Source organism: Artemia sp. Qi Xiang Cuo, chromosome 10 (genome assembly GCF_049724085.1).
Source record: "Artemia sp. Qi Xiang Cuo chromosome 10, ASM4972408v1, whole genome shotgun sequence".
NCBI classification, from domain to species: Eukaryota; Metazoa; Arthropoda; class Branchiopoda; order Anostraca; family Artemiidae; genus Artemia; species Artemia sp. Qi Xiang Cuo.
In genome coordinates, this window is record NC_142803.1 from 75,501,392 (window position 1) to 75,514,036 (window position 12,645).

At 33.5% G+C, this 12,645-nt stretch overlaps 2 protein-coding genes across 2 annotated transcripts in view; both read left to right on the forward strand.

The window, feature by feature from the left end:
- LOC148948176 (uncharacterized) overlaps nucleotides 1-12,645 on the forward strand; it is a 139,079-nt gene that overhangs the window by 96,708 nt on the left and 29,726 nt on the right. The window lies entirely within an intron of this gene.
- LOC148948177 (uncharacterized) overlaps nucleotides 5,149-12,645 on the forward strand; it is a 96,751-nt gene continuing 89,254 nt past the window's right edge. Inside the window, exon 1 of the mRNA XM_089095730.1 lies at nucleotides 5,149-5,285. The gene's annotated coding sequence lies outside the window, so the exon portion shown is untranslated. The remainder of the gene's footprint in view (nucleotides 5,286-12,645) is intronic.

The following is a 12,645-nucleotide window of genomic DNA, read 5'->3' on the forward strand; positions in this document are numbered from 1 at the left end:
TACAAGAACTTTTGTCCCGTATATAGTAAAATATTAAATAAGTGAGTCCCCCCTATTTTTTACCTTACAATTGTCTATTTCTTATATGCAAATTTGTAGCTTCCGTTCTTCCTTTTGTAGTTTTTTATAGGTTTTAGTCACAAGATTAAATTGTCCTTTTTTTAGCTTATTCCTTCTTAATTCTGCGAGTTTTCACATTTTGTTACCTTTTTGAGATTTTGATCAAAAACAAATTCTGACTTATATTTGCTTTTTTTATGTGCCTTTTGACTGAAAGGTGTGAATTTGACCCTCTTGGGCTTGTATTAGCAATTTTTTAGAAATAAAATCTTATCCTTTCTCTTATATTGCAGGTAACATTTAAAGAACATGAAAATCGAAACTTGGAATGTTACAACGTTAAAAAATGACTATCGTATCGACATTTTGACTGACAAATTCAGACGATTCGAACTGGATTTATTAGGTGTTTCAGAAACTCATATACCAGGAGTAGGAAGTATGAAATTAGGTGATATAGAATTTGTTTACTCAGGCAGGAAGGATGGGGTACATAGGCAGGGATTAATAATATAAGTAATAATAGAATACTAATTGCTCATTTTATGACTAAAAAGCTCAGGGTATCAGTTATAGTAGTATACGCCCCTATAGAACCGACTTACGGAGATACTAATGATTCAGATGAATTTTACTTACAGTTACAGGAGCAAATAAAACGGTTCCCAGGTAGAAATATGATGTTTTTACTGGTTTGATTCAACGCCTAGGTCGGTAGAATTATAGTTCAGTAAATCTACGTAAAAAATCGACGATCTGGGACAAAATTGCAATATAAATGATTTTTACGCCATTTCGCAGAAAAAAAAAATCTGTACGATATTCCAAAAGTCCCCAGGAATCCTCTTGGCGGAACAGGATGAAAAATGGGGGCAAAGGGGAAAACATGAAAATCTACGACCGGTAGTTTTTGATGCTGAGAATGGCATTCCTGACGCTCAAGCGTCCAAAAAGATCGAATATGTGTTTTTTAATTGCTGTGTAATATGAGACCACATCAAAATATCTAGATAATATGAAACAACATGAAAATATGCTCTTAGAATAATAAAACCTTAAAAGAAAAATTCTTAGGATAATGAATAAAAAATTGAGTCTGAAAAAAGAGCATTTTTCCGCTAGTTTACTGATTTACCACTTTTTACGAGCTATTTTTGTTATAAATTTCGGTTTGAGTTTGCTGTTTCATTTTCTCCCTTCATGGCTAAGGCAAAAGAATAGTATCAAAAGTAATTTTTAAACAGTGAAGGTTGAAGTCAAGCTACAAAGCTGGAACTTTCCTTTTGTTCCTGTTTTTGCAGTTAAAAAGGAGTTTCACCTATGCAAGAACACCAAACTTTTAATTTTAAAATCATTTTTTAACAATAATAGTATATCTCGTAGTGCTAAGAAGCCTTTAGGCTTTTTAAGACATAACAGTAAAGTTTGACAACACTTTTTCGTAATAATTGGTATCTGAAAGTTTGGCTAATTTCACTCCTTTAAGATTGTGTTACTACTTTATTTTCTTTTCATGAATGCTTTCTTGGAAAGTGCTTTTTAATTAAATTTTTGTTTCTTTTAAATTGACATGTTGTTGCCGTTAATTCGTATCTGAAAATTCAGAACTTATGAAATAATTGCCAAAAACCGTTTGCTGAACGGCATTCAATAAATTGATCAAATGGGAAAAATTGGTTTAGTTAAACTTCGATCCTCCTGATTTACATTTTTTTGCTGATCTTGTCTTCGAGAACAATGTACCAAATGGTTTTTAGCAATGGTCCTATAGGCTTAATGCTGACAAAATATATAGAATATTTTAGTGCACTCTGACTGTCGCTATGATATAATTGTAAAACGAGTAGCCACGTTGATCAGATGGTAAGTGGAGAAATAAGATTGACATGGAATGTTGAGAAGCATTTTGAGAAATATACAGCAGTTGAGAAAGCCTAAGTGACATTCAGCAAATAAAGATGTCTTTTGACAACATGCACGGAAAGTTGTAATGCTAGAACGGGGGCGTCGGCTAAATAAGTGACGTTTTTCTTAGAAAGATGGTAAATCTAGAAAAGAAACTGTCATAAATCAAAATACTTATCTTTCTCTCTCATTCTCTTCATGTTTAGTTGGTAAAAATATGAAGGGATTTACTTTACTTAATGGCAAAATTTAATAAAGAGGACCAACATAAAATAGAATGAATATATTTTTTTGTCGGAAAATTTTTACAATTTGGTGAAAAGAAAAATTGAGAATGGTATGGAGTGAAGTTTTTATATTCCCCAAAATCGAAGGAAAGACTAAAAAGAATCAGTTTTTTTCGGGTTTTTTAAACGAATCCATGGTTCTGATGGTGAAGGTTTCGTTTTTTTTCTTAAACTGCTATACTAGCAAATTTTCGCTAGAAAAATGCTCCTGGTTCACTATCGCGCTAAACTGGTGTCTATCTCAAAGCAGGTATTTGGAAATACTGTAAATAGACCCCACCGCAGCATTGAATGCCATTCCTAGTGATTTACCACTGGTTTTAGTGATTTTTTTCTATTCTCTAAAGAAAAAATTAGTAAATTAGCATATAAATCACTAGATTATTGAAGAAAATAACTAAATAAACAAAAAAATTAGTGAAATCTAGTGATTTTTATTTTAACAGGAGGCAGCCTTACACAGCACATTTATAAGCTTAACATGCGGAAATATTTTGAACTGGATTTGTTTTGAATAGCCTTTGGTTCGTTTGTTGTCTGCTTTATTGGATTCAAGTATATTGAAAATCGAAAAAGGCAATGATCTCTTATCAGCAGCCATGATGTAGCCCCATCAGTGAATTTATAGTATAGTCTATGAAGAAACAAGACCATTGCCTGCTTACCATTGGGTATATCTTTCTAAACATAAAAATCACTAGTTGTGGCTGTATCCCAATCCCTGGTCCAACCAGGGTCATATCTCTCTGAACTAAACTGTGTTACAAATGACAGGAATCGTTTAAGCGGCGTTCACAAGCATTTCTAGCTAGAATACCATGTTTAGACACGTATCTAGCCAGAATCCAATGTCTAGGCAACGACCGTTCACATGTAAAATTCGGTGCTTAGCTAAAACTACAAATTTAGTTTCAAAGTGTCATTTCTAGCCAATCAACAGAGCTTATGCGGGCAAAACTTTCAAATATTACAATCCCTATTTTTACTGTCACAAGCTAATGAATGAGATAAGCAAAACAATTACTTTAGTGTGCTTCATTATTATTTCTGGTGTTATATATTTGCCTGAAATGAAAAAAACAATTAATGAGAAAACAAAAATTAAATTTCAGTTTACAAATATAAACAAAAATGATGAAAATAGCGGATCTTGACACATTCTAATTGGTTGTTATCGAAAATCCTAGACATTGAGTTGTAGAGGCTAGAACTCAATGTCTAGCCTAGCGCCTTTTCCAGCGTGTCTAGCTAAGCACCGAATTTTACTCGTGAACAGTCGTTGCCTAGACATTGGATTCTGGCTAGACACAAGTCTAGACATGGTATCAGGGCTTCCACTATGCCTGCATTTTCGGGGATTTCCCCCAAAATCTGTGTCTCCCCGAAAAAATTTATTTTTCCCCGAATCCCCGAAATCACTCAACCATGGTTCAACTCCTAGTGACTATTCCGAGCAAATATTACTTTACATACCATAATTTTCCACTACTCTCTTGTTCGTTAATGTTCGTCTTTTGTGTTACTTTGCATAAGAACCATACCGATTCAATTTAATTATAGACGGTTCTTTATATGTTCACAAACGTATCACTTTCTTTTCTTTATATTAAATAATTTTGAATGCAGTATTCCAAGCGCTATGAGAGTCTTACATTTACATCATTCGTGGTCAAGTTTCTCGACAAAATCAGCCAAGAATTATACTTGAAGTTGTTTAACGGAATGCTCAGTTAGGTTCTGTATTTTGAAATTGAACTTCTAAAGAAAGAGAATTGTTTTGAAAACCAAATCGAAAGTTTAAGTTTGGTTTTCTCTTCCTATTTTGGTTTTGGACATGCTGTATTAATGTTTAATACATAATAATTGAACGCATAATATATTAAAAAAATTGATCTTTTTGCTAGAAATTCTTACCATTTAAATTTTTGTTTCATTCGGTGTGTAAAGTTTAACACCCAAGTCCTTAGAAGCAGCATGAAAAACCAACAATGTTTTAATTTTCGTTAAAAGTCTCTTTTTAATTTCAATTTAAATTTACTTGATTAATTTACATCTTGTTAGTTTTAAGTTTTAATAAGACCCCGTACTTATAGGTTGAATTCGTGTATTTAATTTACATATCTAGAGACCGAAAACAATATTTGTTTTTGTTTTCACGTATATTAAGAAATTATCACGTATAAAAGGGGGGTGGCTTCCCCCTCAACACCTCTCTCTTTACGCTAAAGTTTTTAGTACTTTTGAAAAAAGCTTTTTATTGTTCCAATCAAACAAACATAGTGTTACAAAAGTCTATTTTCAAAAACTGGGAAGGAAATAAAATTTCAGCATAAAGTGTGAGGTGTTGAAGAGGAGGCACTCTCTTTTATGTAATTATTAGTTTTGTTCGTTTTAAGTTTGAATGTTGCTTCTTACTTCCCGTTGAAATAACTTGTTTTTTTTATGATAAATTTCTGGTAGTTTTTAAATAATATTCATGCGTTATTGAGATTAATGACTTAATAAAAAATTGCTACTGGTATTTACAGTTCACATGTATTCACTATTTTTCTTCTTTTTTTAAAAAACAATTTTGAAGTTTTAGCCGCAATATCAGCAATAAGTGTTTACAAATATGGGTTCCAATCCCGGGCTCTGTCTCTAAAACCTTTTTTGTAAAAGGCTTGATTTAATACGCAGATACAAGCCCTACTTGAGCCTGAAAACGAAGCCAAAACCAATTTTGGCTCCCTAATTTTCGCAACGAAATTCCATTTTGTTTTTTCCCCGAAAAATCCTCGAATCTTGAAGACGTGTCCCCGAAAACTCCCCGAATTTTTAAGACTTGTCCCCGAATTTTAACTTTCGAGAGTGGAAACCCTGCATGTGATTCTTGCTAGACACACGTGTTTGTGAACGCCTCTAGAGTGTGGAAGAATTGTAGTTTTTTTTTCTTTTAAGTCTGGAAAAAGGAGGATAAAAGAGGAAAGACTTGATGATAAAGGTTCTCCCCTTGGATAATATGTTAACTAGAATATTTATACATATTTTAAAGTAAGAATTGTTTTCTTAACATGTTTCCTTATCAGAAGTCACAATTCTAAATTTTTACCATAACTTCTCCCCAGCATTACTTAAATTTGTCAACTAGTTGACAATAAATGTTTCCCCAGCATCCAGCAAAACTTTAATTTTCCATCTAGTTGACTAATAACTTCTCCCAAGAAAAAACTGAATTTTTCCAGCTAGTTGACTAATAACATCTCCCCAGCAAAACTTAATTTTGCCAACTAGCTGGAAAAAAAACTTTGCCCCAGAAAACAATTCATTTTCCAACTTGTTGACTAGTAACTTCTCCCCAGCAAAGCTTAATTTTGCCAATTAGCTGGAAACAAACATTACCCCAGAAAAGAATTCATTTTCCAATTAGTAATGTCGGTAAATTTCTTCCAAATCATATTATTGAGTTAGGAATGAAGTGAATACACCATTTTATGCCTTTTTTATGCTGATTACAAATATAATAATAATTTCTATTGGAAATGAATTTCAGCCCCTCCTATATATGCCAATTCAGGGTTAGGTTAGGTTGTAGAAATAGTGGTAAAGTTCTATAAAATTGAGTTAAGACAAAAGTGAATACGCCATTTGATGCCTTTTTTATGCTGATTATGAATATAATAATTATTTCTATTGGAAATGAATTTCACCCCCCCCCCTATATATGCCAATTCAGGGTTAGGTTAGGTATAGCCTATAGGGGGGGGGGCTGAAATTCATTTTCAATAGAAATGATTATTATATTTGTAATCAGCATAAAAAAAGGCATTGAATGGTGTATTCACTTTATACCTAACTCAATAATATGATTTTGTAGAACTTTACCAAAATATATACCCTGATTTGGCATATATAGGGGGGGGGGAGGCTGAAATTCATTTCCAATAGAAATTATTACTATATTTGTAATCAGCATAAAAAAGGGCATTGAATAGTATATTCACTTTATGTGTAAGTCAATAATATGATTTGGTAGAAATTTACCGTAATGTCTCCCCTGGCTGGAAGTTCCCATTTCCCTTAATCTTTTTTTAAGACATCCTCTCACCCCAGACAAGGACAAACTGCTTTCCTTTTAGCCCTATACAGCTGGCCAAACAGGCGGATCTGTGTCAATTTGTCATCCTTCTTCTGCAGAATGTGCCCAAGCCATCCCAACCTTTCTTTCATTATGGACCTAGAAATCAGGATTGAACTACATTTTTTGTACAGCCCACTGTTTGAAATATTGTCAGTCAGGCAGAAACCCAGAACAATCTTTAGGCAGTTTCTTTGGTAAACATCTGGCAAATTGTCATCCACTTTTTGGAATTTTATTTTAGGTTTGTATATAACGATGGCATCATTAGAGAGGGAAGTTTACTTTGTTGTCTAGATGAAAACTAATATATTGAAAAAAAAAACATGAAATGAGAACATTGTTATTTTTATTTTATTATAATATCATGTTTTTTAAGAAGTGCTGCTAAACTAAAATATTACCATTATTTGGAAATTTGAATAATTTACCCTTCTATTCTTAGTGATGTGTGCACTCACAGTTTCAAATAGCCCAGCCTATAATAAATAGGCCAGAGTGAAAACCCATTGACAAAATAAAGTTTTGTTGGAGAGAAGTTACTAGTCAACTAGTTGAAAAATAAATTGTTTTCTGGGACAATGTTTGTTTCCAGCTAGTTGGCAAATTTCAGTGTTGCTGAGGAGAAGTTATTAGTCAGCTAGTTGGAAAATAAATTGTTTTCTAGGGCAATGTTTGTTTCCAGCTAGTTGGCAAAATTAAGTATTGCTGGGGATAAGTTATTAGTCAACAAGTTGGAAAATGAATCATTTTCTGAGACAATGTTTCTTTCCAGCTAGTTGGCATAATTAAGTGTTGGTGGGGAGAAATTGCTAGTCAACTGGTTGGAAAATAAGAGTTTTGCTGGAGAAACATATCTTGGCAACTAGCTGGCAAATATAGATTTCTCCAATAGGGATGGGCAAAATTTTCCAGCTAGATGGCAAAAGTATTTTTAATTATAAGGAGATTGGATAGTACCATTTTATGTAAGATTAGAATCTAAATTTTCCCAATAGTCAAAGAGTGGGTATCAACGAATGACAAATGGGGTGCAATACTTGGTAAATTTTGCAGTTCATATTATTGTCTTACAAATATAATGAATATACCTTTTGATGCCTTTTTTCATGCTATTTATGAATATAATAATTGCTTATATCAGAAATTCAAATTTAAGTACTTTTTGAGATCTTGAAAATGACAAAAATAGTTCTAGTTTTTGGGTATAAAAAGGTTTAAAACATCTGGTTAAAACTTACTGTTTCATTATAAATCTTTTTTGTTAATGTTATATAATCCACAAGCACTGATTATCCACAATTAAGTTGGATAAAAGAAAGTCTCATTAATAAATTTAGGAATAATATGCTGTTTCTTCTTCCTTGTAGCCAAATGTTCAAGAATGTATTTTCAACAAAATATCAAAAATATTAATGATGATGGAAGAAGATTAGCCATGGAAAAGTAGACAGTACAGCCTTCTTTACTGTTTTTGATGTTTTCTTGACATAGCATTATCATTGGGGATTAGCCCCTCTTTTTGAAACTCCCTGGTTTCTGTTCTGCCAATAAATTGTGGATATGTTCTACCATACAAAAGTGAACTTTTCATTGCAGGAAGAAAGCTAAAAAAATAGTTTGATCACTTTTATTTTTGGCCTAGAATGTCTTAATCACAATGGACATTTAAATTGTGACTATTCTTGGCGTTGTAACAAAAGAATGCACTTTTGTCTAGATAGCCAAATTGTTTAAAATAGACTGAAGGCCCAATAACTATAATTCCAGGTTTTGCAAATGCCCCCCCTCCTGCTTTTCAGGGTAAGGGCTATAAGTTATACTAACTGCTCATTGTTATTATATGAGGTATTATGGGCCTTTAAAATAGAAATCCAAAATTTATTGGCAGAATAGAAACAAGGGAGTGTCAAAAAGAGAGGCTTATCCCCCATGTTAATGATATCTCAACAAAGCAACAAAAATTGAAAAGAAGGCTGTACAACTTTTCTGTGGCTAAATCTTCTTCTGCTGACTTTAATATTTTTCATGGAATAAAACAGTCAATGAATGATATGTCCAATTTATTTGTAAGTCACTAATATGGACTGCAAAATGTTATCTACTATTTGACACCTTTTTTCCATCATCACTTTGTTCTTACTGCCAAATAAAGACTGTTAAAAACAACAATAGGCTAATATTTCTCATGTAATCTAGGACTAAACCTTTTGACCATTGACTGGTAAAATTCTATCCTAGGGACTTTTTTCTGTCTAAAAAAGTAGGATTAGTTGTGTTAGGTAGGCTAGATGAAATAATCAGGAATGGATCTAGAGCCTCAATGACCCCTAGGAAGATATGTTGAAGTCTAGAAAATGGTTAATATTTAGCTATTTATATTTTGACTTACAAATAATGCAAATATAACACTCAATGCCGTTTTTTATCTTCTCCACAAATATGATAATTGCTTCTCTTGCAAATTAAAATTTAAGCATTTTTTGAACCCTTGAAAATGACCAAAAAATTTCTAGTTTTGGGTATAACAAAGGCTTAAACCTTGGATTTCAAACATAGGGTAAAAGTACCAATGATTTGACAGTGCAATTTTGGAACTGCTCTTGAATTTTTCCTTCAAAACAGAGTAACTCTGCTTAGCCATAACTTGGAGTGCCATCTCTTGAAGCTATTTTTGTATTTCAACATTGGGAAACGTTGACACAATATCTGGTACACCCAGATAAGAAAAGAACATTTAATTTAGTCAGTGTCCTTTTTTTGACAAGAAATAAGCTCCCAACAATTTTTCAGGTATGCAATGTTCAAACTGGTGTTGCTTGGTTATTTATTTGAAAAAAAAAGTTGGGATTAGCACCAATGCATCAAGATACAACAGATTTTATCTGAATTCTAGTCACATTAGCTTTTTCTTGATAAAGTTAAATTAAAATGGCAAGAAATATTACATTGTCAAAATTCTTGTTTAATGTAGTGGAATAACAGGAGCACTAAAAATGTTCCTTTAGTCAAATTCAAATGTAAACAATGGTTTCTATAAACTGATTTATTTCTTTTTCAAATATCTTGTAGTAACCTTGTAGAAATTTTTGACAGACAGCAACAGGCCCTGTCAAAATATAGGTGGCTCTTTCAAAATTTCACTGAACATGTAAAACAAATGAGAAATAATAGGTGTCAAAATTCCAGGGTCCACTGACAAAAATAAAGCTGTCAAATTTATGGGTGCCCACTACTGCAAAAAACTGCAGAGGTTCATATGGAAGTCATTTTTCCCTTTCCTTAGCACTTATCAATGAAACTAAAAAAAATTCTCAAATTTTGGTGGGAAGTTGAACCCCAGCATGACAAATAATATGCCATTTTCTTTAGCAACAAAAAAAGCAAGATGTCATGTTTTTTTAGTAGGATTCTGGACTTTCCTAGCAAAGGACAGTCAAAACTATAAATTTTCATGTGGATTAGAATTGCTGATCACACTTTGAAATGGCCAAATGCTGATGATATTTGCACTCTCAACATTGAACAAATCTTTGCTGGGCCATTAAAACTGATAGGACGTGGGCCATTCCCGATAGTGTTTAGAGATGCTATGCCTGTGGCATATATGCAACATTTAGAAAAAAGAAGATTTATGTGATCTAGGTCACAATATCACACTCCTTGTGATTAACCAATTTTGTTTTACTAACTGCTGTATACTTGAATAAATTTTATTAGATTTATTAATTTTACTTTTTGAAGTGTTTTATGCATTAAATGAAGTTGTGGAGAAACCAGGACACAAGAATATAACACCAGGTTCAATAAGACCAGGTTCCACTCACAGATATTCCCCAAGTATTTCGAATTGTGTCAAATACACCAGGTTCCACCCACAGGTATTCCCCAAGTATTTCAACACGCGTCAAATGGGTTCTGACTTGCGTCAAGAACAGGCAACTTTTTTGTTGTGTAAAATTTGTAGGAGAAAATGCTCTAATTTTGTAAAATTGGAGTTGTTTACCCTTCTCTTTTAAAACTTCTAATCAAACATTTATTTCCCTAGAAGGTTTTCCTAGGTACTAAAACCCTTTTCAAACCAAAAGTCTTTAAATTAGAACTTCTGGAGCAAAAAAATGGTTTTTTACAAAAACTGTCAAATCGTCAGTACCTTTACTCTACTATTTGATTATAAATCTATTTTCTAAAGTTATATAATTCAAACGCTTTGATTAGTCATGATTAAGCTGAACAAAAAATATTCCAAAAATCTTTCATCTGCCATGCTTCTTCTGTTGGCTGATATTTTCCAACATATAGGTGAAATGGTAGTTTTAAGCAGCCTAACAGAACAAGAAGAAAACATGGCAGATTTGTTTCGATTTTTTAAATCAACTTAATCTTGGTAAGTCAATACTTATTAATTGTACAACTTAAACAAAATGGAAATGTAATTCTTAAAAAAAAATGCTATAACCCATTTTTGTAAAATAATGAAAAAAAATATAGAATTACATTATGATTTTCATGGGTCCTAAAAGGGCTTACAATTGGATTTTACAGTTATTATATTCAGAAAGAGCATAAAAAATGGTATATGGTGGTATGTTCAATTTATTTTTAGGTCAATGATATGAACAAGAAAACATTTACTAATAAATATGTTGTAGGCTATGAGATCTAGAGCCTCAATGACCCCCTAGTACAGTATTTTGGAATTTTGGAATTTGTTGTAGGCCTATTTTATACGTATGAAGATCCCTGCGCTATATGTAAGCAACACTAGGCCTTTTCTAATTTTAGGTCACTCACAGGCCATTAGGGGCTTGTTTTGTGGAAAAAGGATGTATTTCTCCGTTTGTAGATAAACAATTAAGAAAATCAACACCCAAAATTCAATTTGATATTGTTTTATTTTTTTAATCATTTGTGTTAAGCAATTCTGTGAAACTAATGAACAAGTTTTACAAAGCATACTGTTTGCTATACTTAGGTATTGTCCAATATAATTACCTTAAATTACCTTAAATCGCACTTGCTAGCGATAGGACGAATCCTGTGTCCGCCAGCTTCAGTGATGATGGTTAATCATCATTTGTGGCGTCCCAAATGGTGCACCACGGTTTGTTGAGCCACTCCCTATCCACTGATGACTTGAACGCATCCACGCTGGTAGAGGTTACTGTTTTTTCACTAAGGGAGTTCCACAAGCTGACAACTCTATTTGAGAAGAACTTGTTCCTTAGTCTGGTGTTGGCTCGTTTTCGGAATTGCTTTTGAGAATGACCACGAGTTCTGTTTGAATTGTCCGGTTGAAAAAGGCCAGGAATGGTATCCTCAGCATTTAGAAGCTTGTATGCTGTTATCACATTGCCTTGTTTGTGACAATATGTTAGAGATGGTATTCTAAGCTTATGGAGACGGGATGGATAAGGGACATCATAGAGGTCTCTAATACATTTCATTGCCCTCCTCTGGACTGATTCTAGAGCTGCTTGGTCTGTCTTATTGATTGGGCATGCGATACACATTCCAAACTCTAGCCTTGGTCGAACCAGACTCTTGTATAGCTTGGTCATAACAGTTGGAGATCTGCTAGTGAACGTTCTTTTGATTAAGCCAAGAGTCTGGTTAGCCTTTGCAATAGTCGCTTGTGCATGAATATGAAATTTCAATTCGTCGTCTACCAGGACACCAAGATCTCTCTCCGCATGGCTGCTGGAAGTGGCATTTTGGGACCCATCCCTACAATCCATATGGTACTGAGTGTGTGGGTTTTTCTTCCCAAGGTGGAGAGTCTTGCATTTTGATGCGTTGAATTCAAGCCTCCAAATATTAGTCCAGTGAGTGAATGTATTGAGGTCCAGTTGGATCGACTTAATATTCTCTCCTGTGTCTGCACGACCGATAAGTTTCGAGTCATCAGCGTAGAGGCTTACTTTGTTATTTAGGATTTTTGGCACGTCATTTATATATATATTAAATAAAGTCGGACCCAAAATCGTGCCCTGGGGGACACCACTTCCAACAGCGGCCACCTTGGAGAAAAAAGTCCTTCCATCCTCGCCAAATACTTCAACTGTCTGTTTCCTATCTGTTAAGAACTGCATCCCCCACTCAAAAACCACACCCCTCCCCTCAAGAGATTTTAGCTTTATTCGATGTATTTTATGGCATACTTTGTCAAATACCTTTGCCACATCAATTAGTTTGATATCGACTGGAAACCCTAGATATAGAAGATTGGTGATATAACTATAAGAATCAATCAAGTCTGTTTCAACCGACCAACCA